This window comes from Haliotis cracherodii, unplaced genomic scaffold (genome assembly GCF_022045235.1).
Source record: "Haliotis cracherodii isolate W230 unplaced genomic scaffold, xgHalCrac1.p SCAF_14, whole genome shotgun sequence".
In the NCBI taxonomy this organism is placed as follows: Eukaryota; Metazoa; Mollusca; class Gastropoda; order Lepetellida; family Haliotidae; genus Haliotis; species Haliotis cracherodii.
In genome coordinates this window covers 3773338-3791784 of record NW_027266269.1, presented here as the reverse complement: position 1 = coordinate 3791784, position 18447 = coordinate 3773338, and positions in this window count along the sequence as shown.

The window sequence follows — 18447 nt, the reverse complement described above, 5'->3', positions numbered from 1 at the left end:
TACTTACATTCTGGAGAACAGCGCATTATGGTTATTATTAGACCAGCAGATACTTACATTCTGGAGAACAGCGCATTATGATTATTATTAGACCAGCAGATACTTACATTCTAGAGAACAGCGCATTATGATTATTATTAGACCAGCAGATACTTACATTCTGGAGAACAGCACGTTATGATTATTATTAAACCAGCAGATACTTACATTCTGGAGAACAGCGCATTATGATTATTATTAGACCAGTAGATACTTACATTCGGGAGAACAGCGCATTATGGTTATAATTAGACCAGCAGATACTTAAATTCTGGAGAACAGCGCATTATGATTATTATTAGACCAGCAGATACTTACATTCTGGAGAACAGTGCATTATGGTTATTATTAGACCAGCAGATACTTACATTCTGGAGAACAGCGCATTATGATTATCATTAGACCAGCAGATACTTACATTCTGGAGAACAGCGCATTATGATTATCATTAGACCAGCAGATACTTACATTCTGGAGAACAGCGCATTATGGTTATTATTAGACCAGCAGATACTTACATTCTGGAGAACAGCGCATTATGATTATTATTAGACCAGCAGATACTTAAATTCTGGAGAACAGCGCATTATGATTATCATTAGACCAGCAGATACTTACATTCTGGAGAACAGCGCATTATGGTTATTATTAGACCAGCAGATACTTACATTCTGGAGAACAGCGCATTATGATTATTATTAGACCAGCAGATACTTACATTCTGGAGAACAGCGCATTATGATTATTATTAGACCAGCAGATACTTACATTCTGGAGATCAGCGTATTATGATTGTTATTAGACCAGCAGATACTTACATTCTGGAGAACAGCGCATTATGATTATTATTAGACCAGTAGATACTTACATTCGGGAGAACAGCGCATTATGGTTATAATTAGACCAGCAGATACTTAAATTCTGGAGAACAGCGCATTATGATTATTATTAGACCAGCAGATACTTACATTCTGGAGAACAGTGCATTATGGTTATTATTAGACCAGCAGATACTTACATTCTGGAGAACAGCGCATTATGATTATCATTAGACCAGCAGATACTTACATTCTGGAGAACAGCGCATTATGATTATCATTAGACCAGCAGATACTTACATTCTGGAGAACAGCGCATTATGGTTATTATTAGACCAGCAGATACTTACATTCTGGAGAACAGCGCATTATGATTATTATTAGACCAGCAGATACTTAAATTCTGGAGAACAGCGCATTATGATTATCATTAGACCAGCAGATACTTACATTCTGGAGAACAGCGCATTATGGTTATTATTAGACCAGCAGATACTTACATTCTGGAGAACAGCGCATTATGATTATTATTAGACCAGCAGATACTTACATTCTGGAGAACAGCGCATTATGATTATTATTAGACCAGCAGATACTTACATTCTGGAGAACAGCGCATTATGATTATTATTAGACCAGCAGATACTTACATTCTGGAGAACAGCGCATTGTGATTATTATTAGACCAGCAGATACTTACATTCTGGAGAACAGCGCATTGTGGTTATTATTAGACCAGCAGATACTTACATTCTGGAGAACAGCTGAATGTAAATCAAGGACCACCCGCGGCACACGTGTGTCAGAGGGGGCTGATGATCAATTCTTGTTGTACATCTAATGTCCTTATTTCAATATTAGAGAGGCTTTGTCTCCTGTTGATATTATATTTCCCCCTTACCAGGAAGTTGGAAATGTACACTGTCCCGTGAACTTAAGGAAATATTCTCATGCACAGAAGTGAAAGATAAAGCAAGACATATGTTAAGCCTTATTTGTATTAGAATTTGCACAAAATAAAACAGGTTCATATTTGTCTTCTAGCTTCTAGTAGTATTGTAATGAAACGGGGTTATTGTAACCATGCCATTTAATTTAATATAGAGACATTGAAATGAGAAACAGTTCTACTTCCTTGAACTGAAGACAGGTTTAAGTGTGTGTGTATGTGTGTGTGTGTGTGGGGGGGGGGGGGGGGGGGGGGTCACTGTGCAGAGCTGCGTCCCTTTGGCACCTATGTTTGTGGGTACAAATCCTGGTTCGACCCCGATTATGTTTCTAGGTTTGTCAGCGCCATACCTTTGCTCGTGGGTTTCACCGAAGTGGTACACGTCTGAGACCTGCATCACTTCCGGCTTTCCTCCCACATTAAGCTGACACGCCGTTATATTTTGGAATACTGTTAAAAGTGGCGTTAAACCCAACTCACTCACTCACTCACTCACTCACTCACGAACGCACTCACTCACTCACGAACGAACGAACGAAAACTAGTGAAGCATATAGTGAACCAAAGCACAGTTTATTGCATTGTAACATGGATATACTGATTGCTGATACTGATATACTGGGTCCTTCGGTATTGCTAAATTGATCAGGTCTCTGACATGTTAGATACAGTAACTGACGTGTGGGACACAGTAACTGGCGTGTGAGACACAGTAACTGACGTGTGAGACACAGTAACTGGCGTGTGAGACACAGTAACTGACGTGTGAGACACAGTAACTGGCGTGTTGGACACAGTAACTGACGTGTGAGACACAGTAACTGGCGTGTGAGACACAGTAACTGACGTGTTGGACACAGTAACTGACGTGTGAGACACAGTAACTGACGTGTGAGACACAGTAACTGGCGTGTGAGATACAGTAACTGGCGTGTGAGATACAGTAACTGGCGTGTGAGATACAGTTACTAACTTGTGAGACACAGTAACTGACGTGTGGGACACAGTTACTGACGTGTAGGACACAGTAACTGGCGTGTTGGACACAGTTACTAACGTGTGAGACACAGTAACTGACGTGTGAGACAGTAACTGACGTGTGGGACATAGTTACTGGCGTGTAGGACACAGTAACTGGCGTGTTGGACACAGTAACTGACGTGTGAGACACAGTAACTGGCGTGTTGGACACAGTAACTGACGTGTGAGACACAGTAACTGACGTGTGAGACACAGTAACTGGCGTGTGAGACACAGTAACTGACGTGTGAGACAGTAACTGACGTGTTGGACACAGTAACTGACGTGTGAGACACAGTAACTGGCGTGTTGGACACAGTTACTAACGTGTGAGATACAGTAACTGACGTGTGAGACAGTAACTGACGTGTGGGACACAGTAACTGGCGTGTGAGACACAGTAACTGACGTGTGAGACACAGTAACTGGCGTGTGAGACACAGTAACTGGCGTGTGAGACACAGTAACTGGCGTGTGAGACACAGTAACTGACGTGTGAGACACAGTAACTGGCGTGTTGGACACAGTTACTAACGTGTGAGACACAGTAACCGACGTGTGAGACACAGTAACTGACGTGTGAGATACAGTAACTGGGGTGTGAGATACAGTAACTGGCATGTGAGATACAGTAACTGACGTGTGAGACACAGTAACTGACGTGTGGGACATAGATACTGGCGTGTAGGACACAGTAACTGGCGTGTTGGACACAGTTACTAACGTGTGAGACACAGTAACTGGCGCGTCAGATACAGTTACTAACGTGTGAGACACAGTTACTGGCGTATGAGATACATTTATTAACGTGTGAGACACAGTAACTGACGTGTCAGATACAGTTACTAACGTGTGAGACACAGTTACTGGCGTATGAGATACATTTATTAACATGTGAGACACAGTAACTGGCGTGTCAGATACAGTTACTAACGTGTGAGACACAGTTACTGGCGTATGAGATACATTTATTAACATGTGAGACACAGTAACTGGCGTGTCAGATACAGTTACTAACGTGTGAGACACAGTTACTGGCGTATGAGATACATCTATTAACATGTGGGACACAGTAACTAACGTGTGAGACACAGAAACTGGCGTGTGAGTGAGTGAGTGAGTGAGTTTAAGTTTAACGTCACATCGGCAATATTTCAGCCATATCTTGACGAAACAAAAGTTGACATGAACAATATATTTTAAACTGCATACAATTCTGCCGACGAAGGGCAGTATAATAACTAGAATATCACAGAAGGACATAAAACTAGTCAGAGAGCATGTAAAAAGATATTAACATTTTACAACACAACATAAAAATAACTGGCGTGTGAGATACAGTTACAACGTGTGAGACACAGCAACTGGCGTGAGAGATACAGTTGCTAGCGTGTGAGACACAGTAACTGGCGTGTGAGATACAGTAACTGGCGTGTGAGAAACAGTAACTGGCGTGTGAGATACAGTAACTGGCGTGTGAGATACAGTAACTGGCGTGTGAGACACAGTAACTGACGTGTGAGATACAGTAATTGGCGTGTGAGATACAGTAACTGGCGCGTGAGACACAGTAACTGACGTGTGAGATACAGTAACTGGCGTGTGAGACACAGTAACTGGCGTGTGAGATACAGTAACTGGCGTGTGAGATACAGTAACTGACGTGTGAGATACAGTAACTGGCGTGTGAGACACAGTAACTGGCGTGTGAGATACAGTAACTGGCGTGTGAGACACAGTAACTGACGTGTGAGAAGGTTATTGTGTCTCATACGTCAGTTACTGTGTCTCATACGTCAGTTCCTGTGTGTCACACGCCAGTTACTGTGTCTCACACGCCAGTTACTGTATCTCACATATATTTTTCCTGCTGCGGTACCATGCATGCAGCAGGGATTCTGAAAGTCTCCATATTCCTTAGTATTGTTATTGTAATGTCAATCGACGACAGGTTTTAGTTAAGTCCCAACTGATGTATTATAAATGTGTACATTGTCCTCGTCACGGTATGCCTGGGATAGTGCAGATGTGACGTTAAATTGTATCAACCAGTCAACCAACACACACACCAACTCACTCACTCACTCACTCACTCACTCACTTCAGATTGTTTTCTTAATTAGTATGTACAACAAGCAATAGGGTGGATCCATTTTAGACACAGGGCTGTCATTCTCAGTGAACCATTGACACAATTTCTGTACATGATCCGATTGTAGGCGAAACAGGCTGTGGTCGAAAGAAGACGATATATTTCCATTGGAGTTGTCCTGTCATGCGTCATCGATGGATTTTACTTCCCGCCATTGCATATCTTCACCGTGTTTGTTTATTTGTTTATTTGCTGTTTAACGCCGCACTCAGCAATATTTCTGCTATATGACGGCGTTCTGGAAATAATCGAGTCTGGACCAGACAATCGACTGATTGACACACTGAGCATCAATATACGTCGTGATACATGACATGCATCAAACAAGTCAGCGAGCCTGACCACCCGATTCTGCTGGTCGCCTCTTTCAAGCGTAATCGCCTCAACTAGACCGTCTATGCTATCCCTGTTCTTCACAGGTCCTCTGAATGAAGATATGAGTAAATACAACGTAACAATGTGTCGTCGTCGACAGTGTGTTGAACGCTACCGTGTTTGTATTTCAGTAATGTAAGTGCATGTTAAGTGAAGAAAGTTCTAAACATGAACGTCCTTGACTTTCATCCATCCCAAAGTACGGACATAGTGTGACACATGAAGAAACATAATCAGATTGGATTCGAACCCATGGTTATAAGATGCTGGCCAAAACGACTGCACGTCATGGTTCATTGTTTCCGACAGGTATATGTCTGACGGGTTATATAACCAATGAAATGAACCAAGCTAGAATAATTCTTCAGAAACGCATGCTTGTCCGTTAAAGGCGACTATGATTGTCGTAAGAGGCGACTAACTGGATCTGGTGGTCAGGCTCGCTGTCTTGTTTATCGTATCCCAATTGCTTAGATCGATGCTTATGATGTCAATCACTGGATCGTCCGGTCCAGAGTCGATTATTTATAGACCGCCGTCATATAGCTGGAATATTGTTGAGCACGGCTTTAAACAACAATCAAACAAACAAAAACTTGGTTGACGCAAATCATAGTATACCAATAGCCATGGTCGATGCTCATGATATCACCCCTTTAACTGTCTGGTCCAGACTCGATTATTTACATGCCGCCATCATTACAGTTGGGTGCTGTTTGACAACAAAGAAACAAACAAGACACCTACTATCACAACTAGGATCCACAGGTGTGTGACGTGCACAAACAAACAATAAAGTCATTGTAGGAGTATTGTTATCAAAGTAATTCCTAGTTTTACCATTCTTAAGATTCTTAATTAGTTTTTGTTATAATCCCTAACGCTTTGTAGTTAGCTTTATATATAAGGCAACTATACACAGAAGATATTTCGCATTTCTTTCACATAACGTGTTTGCTTCATCACGATCTTGCCCTGATAACAACCATCTCATTTATGCAGACTGTATATAGTCCCTGTAAATTTTCAGAGAGGTATCGCATGTCATCACGAATTCATAGTGTTATTCCATAGTTGAAATAGATTTCGCAGATGTTCTGTCGCTCTGCATCAGTCAAATATCAAATAAAGCGTTGCCACAAATAGATACAAGTGTATTCATTAATATTCCATACATGTCATTGTTTTCTTTTTAAGTAGAATAGTCATTTTCATATAACCTTATACAATTTATGTGTAATATCTCGTCTGGCAACGCCTTGTCCTTGGAATGAGGAAGCAATGCCAATGGATCTATCCTGTTCTTGAGTTGTATCAGTTGTATCACTGTATCACTGTATCAAACTGACAGAGATGCGAGTGTCGTCCTTTCTTCATTACCTAATATATCTTTATCCTTTTTAAGCTACCTCCTTAGAAAAAAATGCACTGATGTCTTAGAAGACAATTGTCGAATGACGCCAACGATCTGCAACTATGACGTCATTTCTAGTGTGACGTCATTCTGACCTTTTTCACAATAATATTTGTATGACGTGAACTATGAAATCTGAATGACATTAACAATACAAAGGTGTGCGTGAAGTGATATTTGCAGAAATACTACACGATTTTTTATGAACTGGGTAAAAAATATTCATTATCATTCATTATATTTCATTGTAATGTATTGACAAGGCATCCGTAATAGTCAGTTTCAGTTTCCTTATTCAACTTCTGTGTAATATCTAGTCTGGCAACGCATTGTCCTTGAGATGAGGAAGCAATGTCAATTGGTGTATCCTGTTGTTGAGTTATACTAGATCCTGTTGACCAGCCAAGGCCATTAGAGGGCACACACGGCCGTTCACTGCAGAAACCCAGACATGGCGCTGCAACATGTTATCGTCATGTTGTACATTGTACGACTTGTTACTTCATCAGTAGGTACAGGTGGCAGTTCAGAGAACAATGATGATCTGCAGAGACGATTTCAGACCGTCATGAAGGAGGTCGAAGATCTTAAAAGTACTCTTAATTCAATGCAAGAGAATGTAAAAAGATGCAAGAAAATATCTCAAGCATTCGATGCTTTCTGTGCCGTCATTTCATCAGAGCACAGTCCCAAGCTTTACGAGGATGTGGACCGGGCTACCAAATCAACAGAAAGAGAGGGAAACAGGAAGCACACAAGCGACGAGCATGTTACAAAGAAACCAACAGAAAGAGAGGAAAACAGGAAGGACACAAGCGACGAGCATGTTACAAAGAAACCAACAGAAAGAGAGGGAAACAAGAAGGACACAAGGGACGAGCATGTTACAAAGAAACCAACAGAAAGAGAGGGGAACAGGAAGGACACAAGCGACGAGTATGTTACAAAGAAACCAACAGAAAGAGAGGAAAACAGGAAGGACACAAGCGACGAGCATGTTACAAAGAAACCAACAGAAAGAGAGGGGAACAAAAAGGACACAAGCGACGAGCATGTTACAAAGAAACCAACAGAAGAACAAAGTGCCAAGATGGACTCAATCGCCGTGCATGTGCAAGAGAAAGCAGTATATCATTGTCCGTTGCAGTTCCAAAGTCTCCAAACTGAAGTAGATGGAATGGCGTACTCATTTAAAATTAATTACACCATGCCCGGCAATGAGGTTACATCCGTGAGTGTGATAACGAAGTCTGAGATAGTTGACTTTACCAACTCTGTAGTCAATGACAAAGGGGCGATCAGTGTTCGTAACAGTCGCATATGTGATTTTAACATCCTTCTTTTCAACTCCCATATGATGACATATATCAGTTTCCATGTGGTCAATGAATCAAGGATCGACATTCCGCCCGTGATGATAGCCTTGGATACAGAGAGTGAGATCGCTTTTGAGGAAGGTGAAACCGTCGTGATCAATGTCAAAATACAGAAAAACGAATTGAACTATCGTCAGATTCATTCTCATAAAATGTACATTTTACGCAACAATGGTACAGATTTCACCCTAGTCCCTGGTACCTCTACGCCAAAAGCGGAAACTTCAGAAAGCCGTGAATATGCATTGCACTTCAACACAACTGAGGGGGATTACGGAGGCATTATAACAATTGGTTATCTTCTGTTATGTAAATCAAAGGACAAAACGTGCGCCCTTTCCAATTTGGGCATTGGACGTTTCATCCACATGAGGCGTGCGGAAAACGAGAGGCCCTTCCCTGCTGGTTTTCTTGGGTTCCTTGGAAAGCACGATCAGCCAATGTGCAAGCAAGGTGAAGACTGCATCATACTTGTTGTGGATATAGCTGGAAGTGACCCTGAAGATATCACCCTTCGTCGAGTTCAAGAGAACGGTACAAAGGAAAAGGAAGATTTTGCAGTGCGGTTACATTTTTATAAAACAGATTGTATGTTGAGAGCCGTTTACTACATCCCTAACATAACAGGGTCAGATGCTGGGCGTTATGCATACAGAGTAACAAGTGCATCAGGCGCAGTCATCGAGAGGGAGTTTGAGGTGAAGGTAAGCTACGCATTGGTTAAAGAATCCTCCAGGCTTCTAGTGGACATGTCACGTAGGTTGGTTCTTCAGTGTAGTGCCAAGGGTTTCCCTCCTCCTCGGATCATCTTCTACAACCATACAGGTACAAAGATTACAGAGGGGAATGGAACCACGATAAGTACTGAAACAGATGACCATGGTATCATCACCTCCACATTGAGGATCAATGGTGACCACAGGCATATCCGACGAATTCAGTGTGGACTGAACAAAATGCGCTATGATGATATCACTGTGTATAATAAGTATTATAGACGATAAAGCAGGCTGACATGTTAACGGCTTGTTACAATCCATGGATACGTTGCAGTCTAACATTCCCAAGGTGGCAGATGCGATTGACAACGGACGTGTCATTCCCAAATCCCTGGAACCATTAGATAGTCAAGATTTCACATTGCAGGTAAAGAAGACTGTAGATAAAACGGTTTGCATATTTATTTATTATCGTTATTATTGTTATTATGGTATATTGATATTGTTAGTTGTTCAGCTCTTTACGTCAAAAACTACTAAACCATATTAAAAGAATGATTGAATAGAAAATGTTTTATCCTATTTATTGTATTGGGCCTATGTACAACAACGAGAATAATTAGGCACCGACGTGTGAATAAACGTTGCATGATATTGTACTGAAGTTCAAATAGTTCCTATCACAGGTAAATATGGTCTCAAGATTGGGGGTTACTATAAGTTATCTGCTCATCAATTAGCATTAAAAAACCCAACTAGACCTACTGACACCATCATTATCTTACATGCCCCAATAAATGTCCCTGTTGACCCTAATGTGTGTGTGACACAGACAAGCTTCTGTAACACCCGTAAAAACAGCGGCCGACCCATTACTTATCTCTCCAAGTGAGTGAGTTACAATTTAACTTCCCATCAGCATTTTTTCAGACATATAGCGACGAGTCATATATTCACAATTCAGTTATTTATGAAAAGTTATATTTAAAAACAATTTATGAAAACATATTTGGGCATGCTATATTTACAAACAATTTATGAAACATATTTGATCATGCATACATCGTGTATTCAGTTTTAAAACACGGGCTATAGGGATCCTCGCTGGGGATCAGGGGGACTTAGTATCTCTTCAACATCCGGAAACTTGCTGTGTTCGGGACAATGGTCCCTGCGAACATCTGACCGACCCCTCGGGAAGAGACTTGCGCGGACGAAGGAATAAAGTTGTGTGACAGCCACACCTTACCTCAACTCACCTCACCTCACCTCACCTCCTCACATAACATCACCTCACATGACCTCAAATCATCCCACCTCACCTCGCCTCACCTCACATGACCTTACCTCACCTCACATGACCTCACCTCACCTCATATGACCTCACCTCACCTCACATGACCTCACCTCACCGCCTGAATCGTTCTTCATGCTCCCAGTTTTGCTGGTCAGTGTAACAGCAAACATATTGAAAGACTGAAGCTGAAAATACCCTTCACTTCCTCAGTCATTATAAATGTTAGCAAATGATTTCACTGTTTTCAAAATATTTCTTTTCTACGCATTATGCAGGGACCCCTCCTTTATGTTTAGTGGTTGGTTTCCCTGTCACTACATAAAGTGAGTTAGTGAATGAGTCTCGTTTTATGCCGCTTTTAGCAATATTCTAGCAATATCACGGCGAGGGACATCATAAATTGGCTTCACACATTCTACCCATGTCAGGAATGGAACCCGGTCTTCGGTGTGACGAGCTGACGCATTACCAACTAGGCTACCCGACCGTCCCGACACATTAAGTGTAAAGAGCATTTGTTTATAAGTGTTATATCCGTTCCATGTATTATTGCAATTTTAACACCTGTCAGATGAAATGTGCCCTAAAACTTCACGCGGGTTGCCCTTCCAGTATTCTGGTGGGTACCTTTCTCTGTGACCCGTGAAGATTCGGGGTAGAATAGATCTTCAACAACCCATGCTTGCCGTAAAAGGCGACTGTGCTTGTCGTAAGAGGCGACTAACGGGATCAGGTGGTCAGGCTTGCTGACTTGGTTGATGCATGTCATGTATCCCAATTGTGTGGATCGATGCTCATGATATCAATCACTGGATTGTCTGGTCCAGACTCGATTATTTACATACCGCCGTCATACATTTGGAATATTGCTGAGTGCGGCATAAAACAACAAACCAACCAACCAACCTTTCTCTGTGAAATCATCCGGACAAACAAATGTCAGAATGAACCATGGGCACTGACACTAGACAAAATATCATCCATTCCAAAAAATCCAAAACTTGGAAAATACCACCATTCCAATTGGAAATATTTGGAAAGGTCATATTTCCAAGCTTGGATTTGTTTGGATTTGTGTGGAAATGTTTGGAAATGTTTGGAAATGTTTGGATACAACATGTCATAGTCATATCTGTTAAAAGTTGTACGACTTTTGACCTTATGTGAGATTAGTAATGACATGAAAGTAAATAATTAAGAGTATTTTGGCACTATGTACCACGAAAAGACCAAATCATGAGCAAATTTAACTAAAAGAGATTCTGTCATTTAAAGTGGCTACTCTTTATATTTAATTTCTTATCTTCCTTGTCTATAATCATATGACATTGACTTTGAACTTTGAACAATCAAACAAATATTTTGTTTTCCCAAACCGCCTTACGGTTGTCGTAGAACAAAGACCGTTTCGAAAATATAGAGGGCCTCATTATTATAATTTGAAATAATATACATATGTACATAATAGTACTAGGTATAAATGAATTTTGATAAGTGTTCGTACAAGAATATGAACTTCGAATTATCTCGGAATTATGCGCAACACATAGGGCTGAAAATTTTATAATTGTTCTCGAACTATCTGACGGTAATTCAAAACAGGGAACAAGATTTCGTCAAATGAATCATCTAGCCAGGAATGCAACGATTTAAATGCTGACAAAATGAATAAACATATGTGGAACAGAGTAGACTGTTCATGTGGACAATTATATGCTACGTCTATTGCCAATTAAGTTTATCACCCAATGTTATAGCATTTGTTTCATGTAAAAGATAGAAACCAAATAAATGGGACAATTAGTTGTTATGAATTAGCTTTGTGAATATGTTTATCAAATAATCAATTACAGTAAGTAACCTAGTGTCCTTTTAATACACAATTTAATTACGTATTGGGGTACAATATATAATACACATATACACGGAATGATTTCTTATTTTGTCAATTTAATCATAACCCAAATCATACAAATCAAAGTGTGAAAGTAGTGACTAACTTCATGATCAAGGGTATAAATACTCAATTGTATCTATTAATCCTAATAGTATAACAATAAACCCTGTATATACTGAGCATATTTAGATACATCCGGATCTACGACCGCAGCCATATAATCAATCAAGGAAAGTATATTAGATTGAATTACAAATGTGCTATCACTTAAACAAAAATTTCCGTTATCCACGGAAGCCTAAACCTGGGAGAAATAAAGTTCTGTTCTGTTTTGAAGACGCCGTCATGATTAGTTGGCGCCAGTCTAGACTGTCCAATCAACGTGAATATACAAACCGTGATGTTACTTGACCAGTTGATGACACCTGTCAAACTCAAAGTGCCCCTGGTCCTCCACCCACCATGTGTAATACTTTAGTGTACTTGATTGTTTACTTTGCAGTTACATCACTGTTAGGCTGAGTGATGAGAGAATACATTTTGTTGTTTTTGTTAACGATCGTTTCCATTTTCAACGTGGTAACCTTATAAGTGACTAACTTTTTCATCATGATGAAATGAAACATATTAAAATAATCAGAGGGACTGACGATCGCATTTTTCGCATAAATGTCATGCTCGCATTAATTCCATGATTTACTGAAGATAGATTTGAACATTTCTGAGCAACGATCATGTTTGGGTAAGGGAAGTAATCTTGTCTCCGCTTGCAATTGGATTCAGTTCCGAGATCGCAGCTTGACTGTTCGGTACGGCCGAAAGGCGGCATCCATGTTGTTCACGCTCCGCTGATCACGGGGCCTCATTTGTCTGTATTCTGCTCATGAGCCGGGATGCGCATGAAACACGGGTGTCAAAACGAATATATTTACCAATTATACGGACGGTCAATTAGCCAGTCGAAGAGACAATACCCTGGTTCTACCACCTTAAGGTGTAATTACGTCGCATGCCCCTGGTTCACGGTTCGTCTGATCTCCCGTCATAAAACCACAATGTTTATTTACCTGGAGCCTCCGACAGCGCCGACTTCCTGTGTACATGTACGTACATGGCAATAAATGGTTTGACAGTTGTTTGACGGAATCAATCAATAATTATTGACACGGTGATGTAATTAATATTTGTCACTATTCACAACTCCTATTTTTATTTTTCTATTGTTCAGCTGTATTTTCGACAAGTTTATATGTATAAAAAATCTTCTCTTGTATTTATAAACCAAACCTAAAAACATTATATAAGAACAATTGTGTTTTTAAACCGTAAGTTTTCTATTAAAACAATCATGCAAGTAAGATTTCAGCCGTAATATTACTTTAGTCACTCCACAGATTACACATCTTATATGCTGCAAACGCAGCGATTGTAATGCTACTACGCCACAGCTGCCTCGGTAATTAAGGGCTGGAATGTTTTTGTGAAGGCAGTTAGAGCAGACGAATTTTCCCCCTCGCTGTATAAAGGCGGTCGCTAACCATATATGTGTATTTTTACTGTTTTTGGCTTGATTTGATTGTCCTTTGGTGAAAACAAATGTTCAATTGTGAAAGCAAACCCTTTTCCCCTGAACGTTAAAAGACAGCTGACTTTGTTTTTGTCTGAAATATCAACGTTTGGAGTCGTTTATATATTCGGAAATCCATATTATGGTTAATATTTATAATATAATATGGACAATGATAAAAATTCATTATCACAGTTTAAGTGCTATTCACAAATGTATGTAAATCTACTTCGTGATGAATGAAGCATGGCAATAAATGTATGCATCTGATTCTTCATTTGTTCTGTATTCTTTGACGAGAATGAGTTTCGTTAATGATGATCACTCTCACAGATTTTTTGATAAGAGGATAGGACTTTAACTGGAGAATAGTTATGAAAAATATATATATAAGTATAGGCGGTCTGTGCACATGTCGTGAAACAGATACCTCATTGATTTGCTAATCGGGACTTGGAAATCATAGTCTGTCATTAAATTGATTTTAAAATATATGGTTTTGACTGTAGTACGTCCTGACATCATAATATTATGTTGTAAACAACTTATCTTATCTTGTGTTAAGTAAAACAATTATTGATAACTTCCTGAATTCCAATTATTCAATGAACAGAATTATTCACAGCTCTGGCGTGAGACAACAATAAATTAGATGTTACCAAAGATTGTCCATTTTATGATCTTAGGCACATGTCGGCGCTCTTACATGTGAGCCGTCTAGACGACTGTCTGTTTTGTAATTAAATGGCAGCTGCCATCCAGCCGAATACTTAATCTTGAGACCTATTAGCTGTCTCATAATTAACCAAAACATAAGCCCAAGAAACCAAACTCTAGCTCGCAAACACCCCTTACTCACCCCAATATCCCAAAGAATAACTAACTACCTCAATGAACATCAAACTCTTAAACAAAACTGCAAAAAATCAAATATCTTCACCCCTAAACTCAAAATACCCAAAATAGACACAACGCTAGCTAACCAAATAAATAAACAAACTGACCCAAACATAGCTAAAACCACCACACTTGCATACATACACGAAAATTGCCCAAATGGGTGTCACATATACACTGACGGATCTTCAGACCCGATCTCCAACCACACAGGCTTCGGAGTCCATACCACACAACCAGTTATATCCACACAATCTTACCGACTCCCTAACAACCAATCTATATTCACGGCCGAACTTATGGGCATGGCCCCAGCCCTGCATAACCAACAATCTAAAAAAACCAATAAAATCCTAATTCTCACCGACTCCCTTAGTGGACTACCAGCCCTCCAAAACAAAAATACCAAATAACGACCTAAATTAATAAACCAAATACTTAAAAGCTCCAACGACCTAACAAAAGCAGGCAAACAAATAACCTTCTTGTAGATCCCCGCCCACATAGGAATTTACGGCAACGAAAGCGCCGATAAAGCAGCTGAATTATCTCTTAAAATACCAGAAATAATTTATAAACCTACCCATCTCAAAATCAGAAATTAAAAGTGCAAACAAACAAAAAATACCCCCAAAATGGCATAATCAATATCAAAACTCAAATATCAAAATCAAAAAGGTGCTCAGAAAACCACTAGCCAAACCTAAAATCCTACACCCCTCTAAAAAAATTGACAGATTAATTACAAAACTCCAAACAGGACACACGAACCTAAATAACCACCTAAAAAAACTTAAAAGACACACCTCAGGCAACTGCCCCCACTGCAAACAACCCGAAACCACAGAACACGCACTCATCCACTGCACCCACTACCAAACACACAGAACCACTTTGCAAACCACCCTCAATCTAAATAAGGTTCCTATTCTAGATGAAATACTAAACCCTCAAAATAAACTAGAAAACTTCAAGGCCCTAGGCGTATTCCTAATCAAAACAGACCTAATTAAGCGCATCTAAAAACTAATTAATCTACCAATCCAAAACCCAATAAACATACAAACACCCACCTCACCCGGCTCCCTTAGTTCCCTCCTCCACCCATCTCGGCATTTATTCCAAATTTAAAAATCGCAAAAATTCAATATAAGCAACCCCTAAAAGCCCCCTCTTGGGTTGCACACACCACTTTCACCCTTTTCGGAATACACTAAATGGTCCGACCAGGCCCGTGTGCGAAATACGCTGCAGTCGGAAAGAGCACGTTAAATCTTCTATATCAGTCAGTAGTTGTCTCAGCACTACACAATCAGCAATCTAAAAAACAAAGCCAAAATCCTCATCCTAACCGACTCCCTCAATGGACTACAAGCCCTCAAAAATAAAAACACTAAAAACCACCCCAAACTAATAAATCAAATACTCAATAGCTCAAACAACTTAACTAGGGCAGGTAAACAAATAGAGTTCATTTGGACCCCCGCCCACGTAGGAATCTTTGGAAATGAAAAGGCAGATAAAGCAGCAAAATTATCCCTTTAACTCCCAGAAATAAGCTTAAACTTACCCAGCTCAAAATCAGAAATCAAAAGTCTCACTAAACAAAAAATCAACAAAAAATGGCAATATATATATATTGGCATAACCAATATCAAAACTTAAATAGCCAAATCAGGAACGTACTAAAAAAAAACCTAAATAAACCAGAAATACTACACCCATCCAAACAAATCGACAGAATAATTACTAAACTAAAAACAGGCCGCACCAAACTAAATAATCACCGTAAAATAGCTAATCTACACACAACAGGAAAGTGCCCACATTGCAAACAACAAGAAACACCAGAACATGTACTCATTCACTGCACACACTACCAAACACACCGAACAACACTACAGACCACCCTAAATCTTAAAACAGAACTTACACTAGAATCAATCCTAAATCCATAAAATAAATTAGAAAAATTCAAAGCCTCAGGTTAATACCTAATTAAAACAGGACTAATTAGTCGCATTTAAACCCCAAATAAAATAATAAAACCAAAACTACCTTATCTAACAACCACCCAACACACACAGATCCCTTAGTTCGTCCCCCACCCACTCTTGGCATTGTTTCCAAATCTCAAAATTACTATATAAGCAACCCCTAAAGCCCCTAATTCATAGTCTTTTTATTGTTCAAATTACTGATAAAACATTTTAACTTGTTCCTTCTAACCGTATTTCCAAACAATTCCAAACTATTCCGAACCATTCCAAGTCATTCCAAACATTTCCAGTGTTGGAAAAATGTTTGGAAATGTTGCCATTCCAATTTTGGATTTTTTGGAAAGATCGATCTTTCCAAACTTTGGAAAGTTTGGAATGAGCAATCTTTCCAAAGCATTCCAACGTTCATTCCAAATTGGAATGGACGCTATTTGGTCTTGTGTGAGTTATTGAGCATGTAGTAAACATCAAGATAGTTAAACACCTTGACACCCAAATACATACCCACGTTAATCTTGTACGCGACTTTAAACCCCATTTCAACCGAACTCACCAAATTCATGCCCAGATAGTTAGTCACGTTGTCGCCCAAATACAGAGTTAGATAGTTAGACACATCGACACCCAAATATTCTATTCCAAAAAAGAAACGCATAAGGCAGAAATCTGAAGAGACAAAGGTTTAATTCAACGTGTATAACTATTCAACAAACATTCTCAAGAGCATGAAATTTGACGTGCACATGGCAGAACCACGTGTGTATAAGATAATAATGATCACCACAGGCTAAACAGTCATGATTTTGTTCAGCGTCCACAGTAGTACCTGCTATGTGCACCACGTGCACGAATAACAGTTCAGACCCGCCTTGTCATGGACTGGATCAGACGCTGTATAACTGGTTGAGGAATTCTCCTCCACTCCTGCAGCACAGGAATGTTGTTATTTGCCAGATACTGCATGGTGACATGTGCTGTATGTGGCATGGCGTTGTCTTGCTTGAATAACTCCCGCCGGACGTCAATGACTTGGAGAAGGTGTTGCTGAAGAATATTGTCCCTTTAGCGCACAGCCGTCAGGTTTCCTTGGACATGGATAAGATTAGTACGGTTGGTGTAGGATATCGCCGCCCACATCATGACACTTCCTCCACCGAATCTGTCAACTTGACAGTTAGGAGCATAACGTTCATGGACCCGTCTTTAATCTCTGTTTCGTCCATCCCGTCTCTGTAGAAGAAACCTTGATTCATCCCTGAACCATGTGCGCCTCCAGTTTCTTAAGTTCCAGGCCGACATGTTATTGAACCAGCGGAGACGTTGGACGTGATGCTGACGTCGTAACACGTTCCCGAAAAAGGGTCTCCAGGCTCTCAGTCCAACCTCTCTCAATCTGTTCCGTGCTGTTTGCCCCGATATAATTCGAAGTCCCTGGCCGCTGTGCTCTCAGCTGTAACAGTACGATCATGTAAATGGAGGACCCGGATGTAGCGATCCTGAGCTGCTGTGGTAACTCGAGGTCTTCCGGTGTGTGGACGGTCGTTTGTGGTAGGCGTAAGGTTGTAGCTAGTTGCGAGTCGAGAAATACTCTGGCTTACATTTAGACGTCTTGCAACTGAAGATTGCGACTCACCAGCCCCTACTCTTCCAATGGCGGTATTGTGAGTCGCAGCGTCTAGACGTGGCAAAATGATTCCGTCGTGAAACTCTTCAAAACGGATTTCACATTTCAAATGCGACATGTCATTTTATAGACAGATACAGCATGCAACTCATGGCCCAATTTGCACGTGCAAAATGAGTTTGGTTTCGTTTTGGTGATGTGTTTTCAGAAATTTGTAAAACGTCTTATCAAACACAACGTTTTGCGTTTTGGTGTTTTTTTTTAAAATACAGATTTGCATAGAAGTCACCTATAAACAGATTG